This window comes from Quercus suber, unplaced genomic scaffold (genome assembly GCF_002906115.3).
Source record: "Quercus suber isolate HL8 unplaced genomic scaffold, Cork oak 2.0 scaffold_891, whole genome shotgun sequence".
Taxonomy (NCBI): Eukaryota; Viridiplantae; Streptophyta; class Magnoliopsida; order Fagales; family Fagaceae; genus Quercus; species Quercus suber.
In genome coordinates this window covers 23,547-39,275 of record NW_027070317.1, presented here as the reverse complement: position 1 = coordinate 39,275, position 15,729 = coordinate 23,547, and the positions used below count along the sequence as shown (strand labels likewise).

General features: G+C 30.6%; 1 long non-coding RNA gene across 1 annotated transcript; it reads right to left on the bottom strand.

Annotated features, from left to right (window-relative positions):
* Positions 1–7,781: 7,781 nt before the first annotated feature.
* LOC136065229 (uncharacterized) lies at positions 7,782–14,664 on the bottom strand. Its single transcript, XR_010626861.1, has 2 exons — positions 14,285–14,664; positions 7,782–8,193 (listed from the first exon to the last, which is right to left on the bottom strand). It is a non-coding gene; the product is annotated as an uncharacterized LOC136065229 (long non-coding RNA).
* Between the last annotated feature and the right edge of the window lie 1,065 nt (positions 14,665–15,729).

Here is a 15,729-nt window from a genome sequence, read left to right as displayed (position 1 = left end):
AAAGAAGGCCGAAAATTACCTAGATCCGACTACAATCTAGCACTCCTTAGCTCCGATCTGGCCACATTTGGCCTTCCTTTACTCAGATTTGCTCAAATCCGGCCAAAATCTACTCTTTTCCTCACTCAGATATGCTTAAATCCGGCGATATTTGGTTGGATCTAGCTCATATCTAGTCAAATTCAGCCAAAACTCCGGTAAGCCCGACTCTGACTCTGTCGATATTCTTAAATCTTAGCCAGATTTCCATAGATTTGAAGGAATATAAGCCAAATTTTGTTAGATCCGGCCAGATCTGATGAGATCTGGCCAGATTTTGGCCAAAATCTGGCAATATCGAAAAAATCGAAACCCACCGATTCACACCCAAAAACCGATATGACTCAACCTGGATGATCTGAAACTTCATTCGGGTTGGTAGCGGGTTGAAATCTTCCCCACTTGATAATGTCAAGTCGAGTCTGGGTTGGGCACAAACCCAACTCGGCTCGACTTGTGAACAGTCTTAACCTCATGAAGTGTGGTCTCAATAATTAATAAAGAACTAGTTGCGGACTTGTGCGTTGTGCGTGATAATATTTTTAGGATAGTCGCATTAAATTTATTTTTTGCAATTTGGACTAATTTAATAAATAGTAATGTATTTTATAATCATATTTTCATTTATTTTAGGAACAATCACAAATGTAATATATAAAAGTTTTGTCGTAACAAAATGAAAACAATACAATTTTTCTCAAGAATTCAAAAGGTAGCAAAAATATTAATTTTTTTAATAAAAATTATTTATAACTTTTTTTTTGTATCATTAGAAATATATAAAATTTGAATTTATTTATTTATTTTTAAACAAACTTTTTCAAATCCAATTGTATCTAACGTACAATCTAAAACACCAAAAAACGTATTAAAAAAAATCAATAAAAACTACAATTCAAAAAAAGAAAAGGAAAAATAAAAATTGCATCAAAGTCAAACTTCTTCTTCTGAATATGTAAAAAATTTTAAATGTGATGTGATCAAGCCTAATATCCAATGCATAATCAAATTCAAAATTTTTAATAAGGTTTTGAAGTGATGCAATAGAAATATGTCAATATTCCTAAGGAAAATGTGTTGATTATAACTTTATATATAATGATTCTAACCAAGAGTACAAAGGGGAAAAATTTAGAGATTTAAAAAAAAGAAAAGAAAAAGAAGTATTGTGTTATTATTATTATTATAATCTAATCTAACATTTAATCCAACATATGAAAAATGAATAGATAAATAAATAATTTTAAACACAAAATTAAATTTTCTTTCTTAAAAATCTCAAATAATACACAAATGAGATAAGGAAACGTGCAATACAAAATATTCATAAATGCTTAAAACAATTACTCAAGTATCTAAAAATATCATATAATAAAGACATAATAATTTGCTGCTAATTTGTTATACAAAATATTTGCAAAAAGTGAAAGGAAATTGCACAAATACCATTTTCTTCAATTGCATTAACTGTTCTTCATCGTATTGTCCAGATTATCTTGTTGTTTTCCAAATAAACTAAAACCTGACAACAACACAAAACATTGACATATTATAATATGATTTTTCTCTAAATTTGGTCAACAACATTAAGACTATTTTGTGTTGTAAATTAAATGATAAAAAAATGGGAGGACAAACTTCATAAAAAAGTCCAACAAAAAATGTGTGTGAGAGAGAGAGAGCAAGAAATAACATTTTTGTGTAGGAAAAATGTGCATAAAATGGGAGAGAGTGACAAATTTATAATAAAAGAATGAGAATAAGAAGAACCAAAATAAAGGAAGATAAAGGGGCAAAATTATATATGTGGGGTCCGTGGGCCTGATAGCCTCGGCCCATCATATAGCAGGCCCAAGGCCCATGCCGAGGATCGCAAGCTATTCCTGAAGAGAAGGGGGGGAAGCTTATTCTCCTGGATCCACGCCGAGGACACCTTGTCCTCGGCCTGACAAAGGTGATTTTGGGGAGAGGTTAACCCCCAAAGTAAGCTGTCACTATCGCATTGAATGCACTCAACCAACCCCCCTGGCCGCATTAATGGGGAGGTAACCCCTTGGCAGGATAACGTTGGTTAGAGTGAGCCACTTGAGTGCGGATAACGCCTCTGATGGGACGGACAACCAGAAGAAAAGCAAATAGACGATCAACAGATGGAAGCAGGAGATAGGAAGATGAAAGCTATAAAAGGAGAGCTAGTAAAGCCAGAAGAGGAGGGGAAAAACTGGAAGGCCTCCTCGGCCTATGGCCGAGGAGCATTCCCCTATTTGTAAGGAAACACTTAGCCTTTTTTATAAGAAAAAGTTTGAATGTGGTGATCGACGGCCAGCACCTAAGCCTGTCAACCCACTCTCTATAAATTTATTGTTAGGGCTTATTGGGCTGAAACCCAACACTCAAATCAAATTGGGTCCCTACAATATATAAAGTTAAAACTGTCTAAGAGGAATATGTATAGACAATACTTAGTTATAACATCAAAATTAAAGTTGGTGAATATAAATGTTAAAACCGCCTAAAATGAATTTGTAAAGTCAATGAAATTATATATTTAATATTGTCAAAAAAAATTAAGGTAAAAAATAAATATGGAAAACAATAATGGCGTAGTAATGACGTGCAGGATGAGGTGGCTTAACAGGAGCGTAGCAATAATAAATGCTACGTTTTAGGTTTTAGATATAATAATAATAATAATAATAATAATATATATATATATATGAATATATTAAAAAAAAAAAAAGAAAAAGAAAAAGAAAAAAGTCCACTACTTGAAATTAATACCCAAGATTTACACCATCTGATATTCAACTTGAAGATAGATGTAGGAACCTAGGAGATCCAAAAGAACAAATCATCAAATATAGAAACAAATGCTAATAGAATAAACTCACTTGAATATTTAAAATATGCAAATACAGTGGTGAAAAATGAGAAATATTTAAACAATAAACTTGCTTGAATATTTTCTTCAGAAGAATTGTATACTTCGAGAGCTTACAAGGGGAGTTTACAATTGAAGGTGATAAAGAATAACAAATAGGGAGAATTGCAAATGAGAAATAATATCAAGATGGGTTTTCTCCACCCTGTTTTTCACTGGAGAATGAGTGGCCTTTTTTTTTCTTCTCAGCAAACAGAGAATGAGTAACCTTTGACAGACCTGAAGTAGCCTTTTGTTGACCACTTTCTTCTTCTTTTGTTTTCACTCGGCTTTTTTCCTCTTGTAATTTTATTTCCCAAATAGATTTTCATGGACTGAAGAATCTTCACTTCATGATTTTTGCTTCGCTTTATGACTTTTGCTTCAACTACGTGTGTGCCTTTTGAATTATTGTTGTCACACAGCTTCTTTTATATTATTTTTACATTTATTTAGGAAAAAGATAACAGCCCACTTGCTTTACCATTTGAAAAAGAGTCTTCAATAGTCATCATATTATAATGTTGAGAAAGTTTGTCACCATGTTCACACTTTTTTTTTTTTTCAGAGAATGACCATGTTCACACTTAAACGTGGACAACTGTCCCCTATATTCTTTTTCGTACGAGACTTCTGAAATAATTGTGATTGGGTCTTTGGCTCCTTCGATGAAGTTTTGGTATTGAATTATTGATCACTTGGACTAAACAATTGACTTTGAATCTGCATTATTAGATCAGCGAATATGAGGCAATGTTTGGAATCTCCAACAAAAATAACTTTCGATGCTTTCAACTGGTATCACAACAAGTTCAGAAGTTCTTATATTCGAATGGAAATATCTTATTTTCAGTAATTTTTTTTTTTTAATATTTAGCAAAAGATATAATTTTTAGTAATTTTTATGTTAAATGTGTTACAAAAAATTAAATATTTTATTTCAAAAAATCTAAAAGTTAGAATATTTGAAAAAAAAATGAGACAAAAAGCAAAAAACAAAACTTTTCTCAACAATTTCCAAAGGCAAAACTAAGGTTATGTTTGGTAACAGTTTTTATTTTCTATTTTTAAAAACTTGTTTTTAGGAATATAAAGAAAAAAAAATTTCTTGTATTTTTGAAATCAAAAACATGTTTGGTTAGTTGAAATTAAAAAAAATAATAATAGTTTGTTGAAGAAAAAAAATAAAAAATACTAAAATATGTTGTTATTAGGATTTGAATTCTAATGCTAACTCATTAAACGAGACATATTCATTAAATTAAATGCGTGTTTTCTTTGATTTTTGAAAATTAGACACTGAAAACAGCATTTTGCATGTTTTTAGTTTTCTTCACAAATTGAGTTTTGAGAACAGTTTTTATTTTCTGTCCATTTTGAATTGCCAAACAAGTTTTTTAGTTTCAAAAATAGAAAATTATTTTTAAAAACAATAACATACCTTAATATTTCCAACATAAACTTTAAGGGTTTAAATCCTCTTTTTTTTTTTTTTAATTTTTTTTAATTTTATTTTATTATAATTGGTTAAAGAGTAAAGAAAAACATGCATGAAGCCTTCATTATTGAACTCATTTTTCAAAACTGAGCAGTTCTCAGTTGATAAATGCGTATCATAAGGATTTCTTTTTTTCTTTTTTTTGGGAGAAATAAACACACACGCATACAAGGGAGAGGAAAAGATATTCTAATACAAAGGCATACCACAACTCCACTCAAAAGTCATAGTAACTTTTAAGGGAGAGTGGAGCAAGTTATACTATACACAACACACTCTTTTAAGTAATGTGAGACAATTACCTATTCTTTTTTTTGAGAAACAAACACAAACACACACATACACACACACACACAAGGGAAAGGAAAAGAGATTCTAACACAAAGGCATACTACAACTCCACTCAAAAGCCATGATAACTTTTAAGGAATGATATGACAAGTTATACTACACACAATACACTTTTTTAAGTAATGTGTGACAATAACTCATTATTATTATTATTATTTTTTAGAAACAAACACACACGCACCACAATACCATATCTTTGGTTTCTCTCTGGTATGGTGCCCTTGATTTTCCCATTAATTTTTTGTATCTTGGTGGTGGTTTGACACCTCACCCAAATATTTTTTGGAATACATCAGCGTAGATTTCGTTCATCAGCGTTGACTTTACTTAATTAGCAAATGTCATAATTATTAGAATTCCATAAATACAATGATCTTTGTATTTATCTAAATTAAACAATGATTTTTTTTCTTTTTTTTTTCTCAAAAAAATAGTTTTTTTTTTTTTTTGAGGAAAAAAATAATTAAACAATGAGAAATATTATTGTTTCTATTTGTTGCTGACGACATTTCCAATAATTAAAATATCATCTTCTCCATATAGTTTGTATTTATGGGTTATGACACCAACTCGCGCGTTGTCTAATTTGTCTGGTCAACACTGGATGGATGGGTGCATGTCTTTTACATTAGGCTTCTTCTTTTTATTTTTTTTTTATTATTGCATAATAATGGTAAGGGAAGGCAAGGGTTCCAATAAATGTTTATAAAGATTTAAGGAAAAAAATGAATTAACCGATATTTAATAAAAAGAATTGTTAAAAATTATATAGTTTATGATCCAAAATTTTGACATTTTTTATTAATTTGACATGTTTAAGTCTTTAAGAGATTCTTTACAATTTACATTTTAATTTTCCATGAGGTTTACATCTAATTTTTTCTATATTAAAAAAACCATAGTCATGTTTCCCGTGAGAGACCAATTTGTTTCGAGTGTTCCACAATATTCCTCTGTATCATTAATTGATCAAAGAGTTTGGCCTTTTTTCTTTTCAAACAATATGTTTCTTTGATAATAAAACTATAAAAGCATTGCAATTTTTAATTACAACCAATACAGTCATATAGGTGACCAACAGATAGAATATAAAATGGTAATACATAAAATCAAGTGATTCCCCCCAGTGAAAAAAAATAGAAAACCGTTATTTATTCCTCATGAAATACTCACACACTTATAAAATCAAAATAATTGATAAAATTTCAGTGTGTTCACAATAATTAATAGAGAATAAACATATGATATAGATAAGTAGAATTGAGCAACAATTTACATTCTTCAAATTAATGAAATAAAAAAAAAAAAAAAAAAATCAAATCCAACTTCCAGCCTCCACTGCTTGAAATTGATACCCAAGACTTTTCTTTCTTCTCAGCAAAACAGAAAATGAGTAGACTCGAAGTAGCCCTTGTCGAACACTCTCTTCTTCTTTTGTTTTCACTTGGCTTTTTCCTCTCGCTTTCCTCTTATTCTTTTAAATTTTAATTTCCCAAATGGATTGTCTGCCTTTTGATTTATAGTTGTCACGCAGCTTCTTTTATATTAAATTTTAGATTAGTGCTTCACATTTTACTTTTACATTTATTTTGGAAAAAGATAATAGGTCCACTTGCCTTTTACCATTTGAGATAGTCTTCAATAGTCATCATATTATAATTTTGAGAAACATGTCACCATGTTCTCACTAAGTAGACAATTATCTCCTATATTACTTTGGGTCCGGTATTAAACCATCCACTTTTGGAAACATTTTCTCGAGAATTAAAAAAGCTGTCAATACTTTTTCAATTTCCGAAAATTTTTTTTCCAAAAATGAAAATTATTGTGTGCCCTTAGGACACACATTAGTAAAATCCTATTACTTTTCGTACGAGACTTTTAAAATAATTGTGATTGGATCTTGGCTTTTTTGACGAAGGTTTGGTATTGATTACTTGGACTGAACAATTGATTTTGAATCTGCATTATCAGATCAGCCAACAAGAGGCAATGTTTGGTATTTCAAACAAAAAAAACTTTTACAGCTTCCAACTTGTATCCCAACAAGTTTAGAAGTTTTGATGTCCATCTTAGAATAGCTTATTTTCGTAATTTATTTGTGTTGTTTAATAAAAAATATAATTTTTGATAACTTTTATCAATTTATGTTAAATGTGTTAAAAAAAAAGCTAAAAATAGTTTATTTCGAAAAAAAGCTAAGTTAGAATATTTGCAAAAAAAAAAAGAATACAAAAAGCAAAAAACAAAACTTTTCTCAACAATTTCCAAAGGCAAAACTCACATTTCCAACAGAAACTTTTAAGGGTTCAAATCCTCCTCTTTTTTTATTTTTGATAATTTTAGAAAGTGAAGAAAAAATGCATGAAGCCTTCATTATTGAACTAATTTTTCAAAATAGAGCAATTCTTAGTTGATACGTTAGGTTAATCAAGCTTTTGTTTTTTATTTTTGCTCAGTCTCTTCGGGGCTTCAATTCTCACGGATTGAGCCCAGCCTCTAATTTCCACATATTGAAGATAAATAAAATAAAATAAATACACTCTTAACTTACGTTGAAAAGGCTGAATCCGTATCATAAGGATATCATACGCGGAATCCATCTTTATTTCTATGGAATTGATCGTATTCACTACGTACATGTTTTAAAACATGGCAAATGTTCATCATATCATAAACAACACAACGGATAAGAGTTGGACATCTAAGCCTGAAAGTAAGCATCCGTTTAAGATGTTGAACAAGCAATTATTGGCAAGATTTACCATTTCCAAAACAGTAAACCATATGATAAATAACTTAAGAATAAGATTCATCTATATATGCTGCCCTTGAAGAGGATGGAATAATCAATAGTTGGGAAATTTTGCAACTTTTAAAGCAGTAGACCATGTCTTAATTTACTAATTCTAAGAATTTGGGACCGAGATATCCTTTTCATCAAATAATCATTTAATTACTGAATAAAACAAATTTCAGCTACAAAACAGAATAAGAATTAAATAAATGTCTTTGTTCAAGGTTTAGGATTTATGTTTTCAGAGACACAAACATTTAACAACGACAACCCAATAGTATCAGGGCTCTTGAGCTGATCCAAATGCTTCTTACCACAGCGAAGAAAGTATATAGAGGAAAATTTTCCAATCTACCTGCTTAGAATTACTGCAGAACTCAGCTGACACAATGGAAGCAATCTTATGTCGATCTTCAGCAGATTTGGAATAAACTACTCACAAAAGCCCTCTATATAGAAGTGCTTGCTTCTGCATTCCGGAAAGCCTTGGACCCTTAGAGGTTCTCATGGAATCTTCTCATTAAGTTCGCAATTGAAGATGCTTTCTGAGCAGCAAGTAAAGAAATCTATGAACTTTCTTCTCTCACACTGCAGAGCAACATTAAATAGTACTTATTTGTAAAACTTGAACAAAAATAACCGTAACTACATTTTGAGGAAAACAAAAATGCAAGCATGTTCGTAAGCAACAAAAAAAGATTTCTTGCTACTTACTTTCAAAATGATAAAAAGATAAAAAGAGATGCATATGATAAAGGAGAAAAACTACATAAAGTGCTATTGTATAAGTATATGGACATGCAATAGTGAATAACAAAAGAGTAACTTATGAGTCATGACTATATGAGTACAATCCCAAATTCAAATAGATATTGCTAACTTAAGTAACACAAATTATCAAGTTGCGTTCCCAATAACATAAAAGAAGACAGACACAAAATTGTTCAACAGGTTGTACTTGGATATTATGACTTTGAGCACTAATTTCTCTTCATGAGCTTGAGACAACCAAACATGAGGAATGCAGTGAAAATACAGTTTAAAGCAAGAACTTTCTACCCAAAAGAATAATTGGAAAAAACAGAGGGGGAAAAAAGGACTAATGGAAATCTTATTTAGAATTTATATGTAAGTCAAAGATTTTTAAGTTAGACTCAAGAACCATATGTTAATGGCCAAAGATGCATTAATAAAGTCAAAATAATAAGACTCTGATTATACTTATCCAAAAATAAATAAACCATAATCACATCTCATTTATATATGAATTGAGAACTAAAGAGCATAATGTGTAATACAGAAACTGGGAACCTTTTTTCCTAACTTGACACAAACACTTTTCATGTGCTAATACAGAAATGGAGGGGGAAAGCATCTTTTGGCTAATCGTTTGTGTGCCTACTGGGTACTAAGGTTAAGAGGATGCAAAAAGAAGGTTCAACCTCAGAACATCTCCCCAGAAACAAGGCACTAGTGAATATGATCCTCAAAACAACCACGCCTCAGCTTAAATATGAGTATAAATCAAGAAATTTATTTCTGATCTTATATAATGCATCTCAAAAGGATAGAAGTACGTACAGGGGTCTCAATGATAAAACACAAGCAGCGCGTACCAAGCTGATATGCAAGTACAGAAGACAGTCTAATATTCTGTCTAAAATTAGACCATAAATCTATAAACAGTGTGTAACACAAACAATGTGACCGCTAAGCAATTGAACATCCTATTATCAATGTAAAGGAAAAAAGCTATTAGAACAGATAGTCAAATCTGTTAACAAGGATGCCAAACCTAGAGTTGAAAGCAAAGGCTCCAACTGTGATTCTATCCAATATCGAGTATTATGATGTAACTGGGACATGAAGGAATCTGTCCAGCTCAAGAATGTTCAAAGATAGTTGGTTGAAGTTGATGATTGCCTCAGGTGCTGCTCTGTGTTGAAAGCAGTTGGTGTTAATTAGGCCCTAAGATGTTTCCAATCTGGTGGAACTGTCATTGGCAGATCCTAGAAACTATCCCTGTTTATAGCCTGGCTTTAATAGTTTTGGTGTCAAATTGTTAGTCTTGTTGATTTGTAGGCTAGCAATCTCAATTAGGTGGTCTATGAAGGACTTTTTGTGCGTATCAGAGTGGTTGTACTCTGCTAGCTGTGAGCTTTTCCTCTTTACTTGTAATGTGTTTATTCATCAATAAATTTTCTGAAAAAAAAAAAAAAAAAAAACTGAAATGAAATACCCTTAACCTTTTTAGAAACAAATTTCAAATTTCAAACACTACTTTATATAGGAAATTCAAATAAGGACATAAATGTAAAAATACACATACATCCTTTCCCTTCCTTTATAAACCAAAAAAATTTATATAAGAAATTCTTTCCTTTCTTTCCTATATCCAAACACATCTAAGGAAACTTCCCTTCCCTTTCTTTTTCTTTCCCTTCCCCGCTCTTTTCCTTTCTCTTCCTTTCCCTAATTACAACAAAACAAACTGTAAAAGTTATAGTGTGTAGGTGTCTAGAAGTAAGGTGTTAGGTGTGTGCAAGTGTATTTGTGAGTGAGTGTAATAAATAAAAAGCTAACGTGTGAATTGTAAGAAACTATGCCATGTGTGCATTGGTGTAATAGTAGTGCTTGTAAAGTGTTGTAATTCAAAGAGTCCAGTTTCAATAAAGTTCTTTGTTCAGTAAATATTGTGCCAATAAACTTAGCAAATATAAAAACAAGTGAAAATGCACTAAGTGCTCCAAAATTAAAGAATTAAATTGCAACAATAATTAATGAATTAGATTTTGGATTAAAATTTATAGTTTTGAATAATTGTGTTTTAAATTTTAAACTTTAGTTGAGAAAAAATAATTTGGAATTAGATAATACGGTACTGTTTAAACTTAAAACTTAAATATATGGTTATGTTTAAACATAAACATATGGTTATGTTTGTCACCAACTTTTCCAAAAATCACGAGAATCAAGAAGGCTGATCCTGAATTGATACATGCTGTTACTCCTCCACTCACAGCTCTATATCTTGTTATGCAGTACTCTATGCTCAAAATCCAGGGAACTGTCCCATATTTTTTTGGACAACCTGTATCGTAATATGCGTGGCTTCTTCTCTAATAGAAGTTACTTGCAATTTTAGAATTGGATATGTAAAGGCTCGAAGTACAATACTGACAAACAATAATAAAGAAGGAGTTTACAAATAAATTTATTTAGTATAGAAGAACAAAATAATAAAGTAGACAAAAATGAAACTTACATAATGTATTTTAAAAGGGCATAATCCATAACTCTTGTTCATGTAAGTTGCGCAAGAAGATAGACAGTTGCCAATATGTATTGGCAAGTAAATACTAGTACGTATTTGTATGAATTTGGATCTATTATGGGCTTAGATTTTTGGGCACAAAAGGAATCCATAAAGTACCATTGCACTCATAATGGAGACAAATGAAAATAGTAACAACCTTTTCTTTCCAAGTCTTAGTATCGCAAGAACACCAAATATTTTGCAATAAACTTAGTAAATATAACAAGTGAAAATACACTGAGCACTCCAAAATTAAAGAATAAAATTGCAGTAATAATAATGAATTAGATTCTGGATTAGAATTTTACAGTTTTGAATAAATTTGTTTATATATATATAAAAAAAATTTAAGTGTTAGAGTTGAGGAAAAAGATTTTCGAGTTAGATGATTCCATGATGGTTAAACATAAACATAAACATATGGTTATGGTACTTGAGTTTTATAAATTCAAGTAACACATTACAAGGAACTCGAGTTTCACGTGGCATTTTTTAATTAAAATTATCTAAGTTAGCAAGGGCCACTGTGACAATATTTTGGCCAAGGATTGTACTTGGCTGTTTTGGCTTGCACATTTGTAAATTGTAAGAGCACTAGCATTATTAGACATAGCAAAACGGGTCAGAATTTTCTGACCCAACCCGAATTCAATTTTTTTTACCCGAAAAAAAAACGGGTTGACCCGTGACCCGACCCGGATAACCCATGACCCAACTCGTTTAAAAAATTTGCTAAAAAAAATTTTAAATTACATCCTGATACTTAGTACATAAAACACAAAGCACCAGAACGGCAGAACCAAACCAATAGGCAATAGTCATAAATTATTAAAATTATTAACAAGAACACAAAACAATAGCCTTTTACATGCAATTTGCCTATTTGATTTTGAGAGCTTCACAAATCACAAAACCAATAAAACTTTAGCTCTGCCTCCACAAACCACAGAGACATGACATGAGAAGACTTAGACAACACAACAATAATAAAAAGAAAAAAAAATCTAATTCAATTGAATAACTTAGCTAGAGTCCAAAGCCAAAATTGTGATTCACAAACATGAAAGAGTAAAACAAAAACGTGACAACACAAACAACAACCATCCACGGACCACAAGGGTTAAGGGCCAAAGCGGTAAAGCCTCCTCTTGCCCTTTTTTGTTTTCACACTTCCACACTTTTTTAGTTTCAAGCTTGTGCCTCTCTACCTCTACACTTTCAGCTCTCTCCGCCTGCTCTCTTACTCTTTTCTCTCTGTGACTATATCTCTACTCTTTTTCTTTTCTTTTTTTAATCTTCTCTTCTTAGTTTCTTTCAATCCTTAAATCTTCAAACCAATCTTCCTCCAGATGCTCCACACTCCACTACTCTACTTTCTCACTTCTCTGTCTCTCGCCACCCACAAGCCACACAGCACAACCTAGATCTTGCCACCTACTGACACATTTAAGAGGAACACAACCACAAATCATCAACTACGTAAGGTAAGTTAAATCATTTTCATCATTCTCTTAAATCCTAAATGTTTTTAGTTTTTGGATTGATTTTTTTATGAGTATCATTGATTTAGCAATAGTAATATAATATACTGCCTGGCTGCTAAACATTATATTTAATTGTTTGTGTGTTTGATTGTTGAAAAAATTGAAAATGTCATTGACATTTTGGATGAATGTCTTATGTAGTTATGTTCACAGTTTCTTTACATGTTTTAAGTAGATTAGAATTTTAATTATATATTTTTGCTTTGAAAATTGGAGTACAGCGGCTTCTCCAACTGTAAATTTGGAAAGTGATAATGATGCTGTAATTATGGATACTTCTACTGGTCCTTCACCATCTTTAAGAGTTAATTCAAAATCAAAGTTTAAAACACCAAAAAGAGTTTCAAGGAAAAAAAAAAAAAAAAAAGGAAAAAACAAACACATTTCTTTAGTTTGGATTGAATTTGTGAAATTGCCTATTTATGAAAAAGGGTTAAGTAAGGCTACTTGTCAATAGTGTGGGAAATATTTTTTGGCAGATAGTCATCATTAAACATTCAAACTTTGCTTCGCCATCTTCACAAATGCTTAAAATGAAATGAAGTAAAAGAAAATGGTGAAGAAGAGGGTAGGGTGTTACAAAACAAGATTAACTCAAGAAGAGTTTCGTGAGATGTTAGCGGAAGGCTATTATCAAACATAATTTACCATTTTAGCTTTGTTGAGTATGAGGGTATTAGAAAAGTTTCCAACTATCTAAATTTAGACGTTAAAACATATTTCTAGGAATACTTCAAAAGTTGATGTTCTAAACTTTACAAGAAAGAAGGATAACCTTAAAAATAAGTTGAAATCCAAAAAAAAAGTCTTGGGACATAAGTCACCCATCTTGTATCTTCCAATCAGACAACCTCCACAGAGGACTTTTCTGAATATAGGTGGGCTTGACATACCCACATAAGAACACCTCACAAACACACTGCAATCATGCATGCACACCTAAATACATATATAAACACAGCATTATGGGTCAGACCCAAAAACTAATTTGATCTATTTAAGGAAATTGAAGTGCTTATGCCAAGATGGTAGCTAAAACAAACTACAATAAATCTAGCGGTAGAAAGCATTAGTGGGCCTGATTCTACCACGGGTAAAACCAAAAAACAAAGATTCAGTAAAGTCAAATTAATCATTAGAAAATATACTAATTCATCATGTCAGAAAGCATTAGTTTCAAAACCATAAACCATTTCAAAGTGAACCAATAATAAAATATAAATCAAGCATNCGTACTATTAATCAAAGTTTCTCACTTATGACTAGTTCTCAGATACAAGAAGCTAAAAGCACTTAGAAACACGAATATATATAATATATATAAACAAATCAGGGTAACACGTGGCTTATTAAAACAAACACATGTTCCACAGACCACAAATAGATATCATAACCCAACCAAATCTAAGAAACCGTGGTTCATACAATTGAATGTTGCAAGTAAAAATAATCGACACGCATGAAAGACATAATGAAAAATCCAAAAAACTAAAGTCTTGGGACATAAGTCAAATAATCATTAGAAAATATTAAAAATTCATCATGTTAGAAAAATTAAATCCAAAACAAAAAAAAAAACTTAATCAAATAGAATCAATAATAAAATAAAAAAGAGTTACGTGCACTTATATAATTTATTGGACTAATAATAAAATATAAGTCAAGCATGTTACGCACTTGTATAAATTTATGGGTGAAATAGCTTAAATGATGCAATTTTATTTATTTATTTATTTTAAGGATAAAATATAAAATGAATGCAATGACCATTCATTTAAAGATAAAAGGATATGAAGAACAGATAGAATTTAGAAGCTACCTTCATTAAACATTTCAAATTACTACCGGATGTGCTGCACCTTTGGGAAATCTATGCTACCTGCTCAAAAAGGGTTTACATTATTTATCGAGAGAAACGCATGAAGCTATTCACCTTCTCAAAAAGGGTGAAAAATGGGTTACATTATTTATCATGTAAAGGGGTTACGTTACTCTTTTTAACCTTTCTTAAAAAGAGTGCACACAATTGTTGTTATTGTAGCTGAATTTTTGTTTGATTGCATGGGCTCTGCGCATATTTAGCATGTGAGGATTGGATGATCCTCCCGTACTTGGTCATGGTGTGTCTCTTTTTCTATATGTTTCGCAAATGTTTTTCAATGTGGGTTTCCCATGGCTTGAAAGTTGAGACTACAACTATAATGTTGTTTAATTTTTTTATGAGAGTTCTTGCTTCTTATACATGTATGGGTCAAATTTAGCCTAATTCTTTTAATTGTATATGATTTTTAGGAAAGTAAGTCAAGTACATATCCTTTACGGTGAAAGAATTTGCGTTGCAGGGCCGGCTGAATGGGTGAGCAAAAGATGCGGTCGCCTAAGACCCCAAGAAAAAAAAAGCCTCCCAAATTCTAACTAATATGATTATTTATAATCAATAAATAAAATAATATTTTTTTTAGATAAAAAATAATAATAAAAAAGAGAGAAAAATGCAACGTCGATAATATTTTTCACAACACTTTTACAACTAATGCTAACTAGTAAATTGTTACAACTTATTATTGATGGCAAAAAAATAATTATAGTGAAATTTTCAAATAGAAAACAAAAGATAACTTAAAACCTAAAATTTGTTGTAAAAAAATATTGTGAATGTTCACTTCTAAAAAAATAAGAATAATAATAAGAGTTAAGTTAGCAGACTTTTACTAATTCTCATCTAAATCTACTACTAACACCACTCTTTTACTTATCACTACAATCTGCCACATCAATAAGTATGAAAAATTTTGTTAAATTTTTTCTATCTATAAAATTTCTAACAAAAAAGAAAAAAATTCTACATAGTTCATATTAATTAGTAATAATTTTGCATCTAAAACAAGATAATTAATTTTTACCTTAGGCTCCCTAATGCATCAAGCTGCCCCTATTACGTTGCATACAAACATGCTTTGGAAGCAAGTCAAAAACTTGCACATCACTCTAAGAAAAACAATTCATAATAGAGTCTAAATACAAGCTACATATTAGGTATCAAACGAAATGGTTGACATTTGATTAGTTTTTGTCAAATAAATAAGGAATTATAAAAATAAAAATTATGAGCAAAATAAATATAGAATTAAAAAATAAAAATTATGTGAAAAATTGTGAGTCTACCAAAACTTATGTGACATTATATGAAAGAGTCCAAAAACTAATATATGATGCGAAGTCAAGACATAAAATTTATATATGATTAACAAGTAATTGAAATTT